This window comes from Heteronotia binoei, chromosome 6, assembly GCF_032191835.1.
Source record: "Heteronotia binoei isolate CCM8104 ecotype False Entrance Well chromosome 6, APGP_CSIRO_Hbin_v1, whole genome shotgun sequence".
Lineage (NCBI taxonomy): Eukaryota > Metazoa > Chordata > Lepidosauria > Squamata > Gekkonidae > Heteronotia > Heteronotia binoei.
Window position 1 is genome coordinate 8,443,688 of NC_083228.1, and position 3,000 is coordinate 8,446,687.

The window sequence follows — 3,000 nt, forward strand, 5'->3', positions numbered from 1 at the left end:
ACATTCCAGCTCGCAGAAGGTAGCAACTTGGCGAATCTTGACTCAGATGGCCGATTCCTTCCTCAGGTTGTCATACCCGGGTCTGCGCATCTGAGGTAAGAGAAATGGCCCCGCTTTGGCTGGGGCCATGACTCCGCAAGCCTTCCCTTCTAGATGGGTTGGGACATCCTGCTCCAAACCGGAATCCAAGCCAGAGAAAACCTCAGTGTGGAAGCAAACCAAGTTGTTCGGATCAGAGGCGTCTGATCCTTCCTCTCACAGCCCAATCCCGGCCCCTCTCCTTTCCTGGTTTGTCACAGTGGCAAAAGCAGAGTGAAACTTCTGGGTGGAAACAACCGGTGATTGTGTAGAAACAAAAGGGGGGAGGGTGTGAGGGAGTGCTCTGAGTGCCAAGAGAGGAGCTAGGAGATCTGGGTTCGATTGCCCCCCACCCCCGGTCCTGGAAGTTCCCCAGTGACCTTGGGCCGCTCAGGGACACTCAGCCTACCTCACAGGGTTACCATGAAGGGTACAAAGGAGGAGGAGAGGAAGAGGTCAGCCCGTCTGGGGCCCTGCTGGGGAGACAGGCAAGATTGAAAAGAAGTCAATCCAAGAAGGGTGGGCGGTGTTGCTGGAGGCATCCATGGTGCAGCTCAGATGCCTGCCCTCCCTGCCGGATCCCCAGCCCCCACTCCCTCCCCCGTCTGCCAGTGAACCAGGCCAGCTGAGCAGAGTTTCGAGGGTTGCCATCTCTGGCCTGGGAATTTCCTGGAGATTTCGGACTGGCAGGCGGGGAGGGAGGATTTGGGAGAGAGGCCTCAGCTGGCTCTAATGTCATGGGATCTGCCCTGCGCGGCAGCCATTTTCTCCAGGGGAGATCAGTCCTCATTCGGGGAGCTCTCCAGTTCTCATTTGGATGTTGTCATTTGCCCTCTGCTGCGTAGATGGACTCCTGATATGCTCCCTTACTAGTGCTCCTGCCTGGCTCATTGGAACCTTTAGGTCTGAGCTGGGGAACTCGGGAACAATGGGCAGGATGATTCAAATCCCTGATGCCCTGCTCCAATTACGGGCCCCTTGCTGGTTCGAATGACCCAATGGCGTCCTTGCGCACAAACCTTGAACTGTATATAGTTGGCCCCATTGGCCCAGTTTAGCACTCTTCTAGTTCAGTGATTACCATGCTGTAACTTAATAAAGAGCTATGATCACTGCTACCTCCCCTCGTCTATACGTTGAACCCACTATATTATACCCTTGATGAAGTTTAGTGTGTCTCCTCAGGTTTCCCTAGCCGAGGCCCCAAGAGCAGGGATTCCCCCATCACCACTGTCAGTTCAAGAGAGTCACCGGACAAGCACGAATTCAGCTGAGATTGTATTCCAGCTAAAGATTCACATCAATGAAATGCAGTGACATTTAACGGACAGGGGATTTTTACATTTCACAAATCTAAAACTAGGACTTCATTCCTCTCAGCTGGGATGGAATTCAGAGGTATCAGAGAGGCTGGGCCCAGCCGGCCTCTTCAGCATCCTCTTGAGTTCCTGTGGAGCCCTTTTCAGTCTCTGCCTTTAACCTTTTTACTTGGGCTAAGGGGACACAAGAGAAGCATTTGTGAAGTGTCTTCTCTTCCAATCAAAATGTTCTTCTGTTGTGTATCCAGGAGCAACTTAGAGACCAACAAGATTTTCAGGGGAGAAAGTTTAACTCCCAAAAGGTCATAGCCCTAGAATTGCAGACTGTCAACATAGTAAATAAAGTATTGTCGAGAGTGAAAATTCTCAGTCCTGGGGATCTAGATAGCAACTAAGACAGAAAATCAATCTATTTTGGCTTCAGGAAACAGATCAGGAATTTCAGCAATTGGGAGAGAAGGATATATTTTTTCAAAAACCCTAAGAACAAGAGGGAAAGAAAATCTGCAAAAGTGTCCTACAATTTATCTTTCCAGGAATGGACCATTTCCTCCCATTAGAGTGAAATGGCCCAAGGCAAAGAGCTTCTATCTCAGACTGTGGGAATGACCTCCATTGTGATTCAAGAGGCCCCCACTCAGGAAAGAGTTCCTCAGATTGCAGGCTCATTTGCACTCAGGTCTAACGGGGAGACAGATAGGGACCTCTGAGTCACCCCTTTGTTGCATGAAGCACCAAAGACCCTCAGAGATGGTGCCAAAAATACCCTCCTATGTTTGTCTCCCATCAAAGGGAGTCAAGGTGTTGGGGGAGCAACTTTTGGGGGTGGTTATGTCCCCCATTCCCTGGGGAAATAAAGCAGAGCTTTTAGGCAGAGCCCTTAAAGTCCAACTACTGGATCCCAGCAGCTTTTCTGGAGTAAAAAACATCACCTAGGGAAAGTGGGCTATAAACTTACAAAATTTGTGCAAGAACACAGTTTTTCATTCTGTAAGGGACTGCAGGAACCCCCTTCATCTGAAGCTGTTGGGGGGGGGGGTAAATTCTCTCTTCCTGGTTCCTGCAGCCCAAAAGAAAGAAGCCTTTTCCTCCCAGGGAAATGTGGAGGGGCTTTGCCAGAGAAATGCATTCAGGACTGCCATACCTAAGGGCATATTTACCCTCCCATGCAAAATCACAGTCCGAGCCCCTTGATCTCATGTCTTTAACTGGGAATAACAGTGTATGGATTGCCCTGTTAATTTGGATGACATGCTGTAAGAATCCAATTATCACCATCCTCAGGTAGCTGTTTTAGGGCCACAATTTTAGGGCAATTGTAGGACCAGCTGTAAGTATATTTATTCCTTTCTAACTCTATTGATTTCAGGGATTTTAGACTGGGTTCAGTCTGTATAGGAGCCCCGTGGCGCAGAGTGTTAAAGCTGCAGTACTGCAGTCCTAAGCTCTGCTCACAACCTGGGTTCGATCCCCGGCGGAAGCTGGGTTTTCAGGTAGCCGGCTTGAGGTTGGCTCAGCCTTCCATCCTTCCGAGGTCGGTAAAATGAGTCCGCAGCTTGCTGGGGGGGGGAGGGTAGATGGCTGGGGAAGGCAATGGCAAACC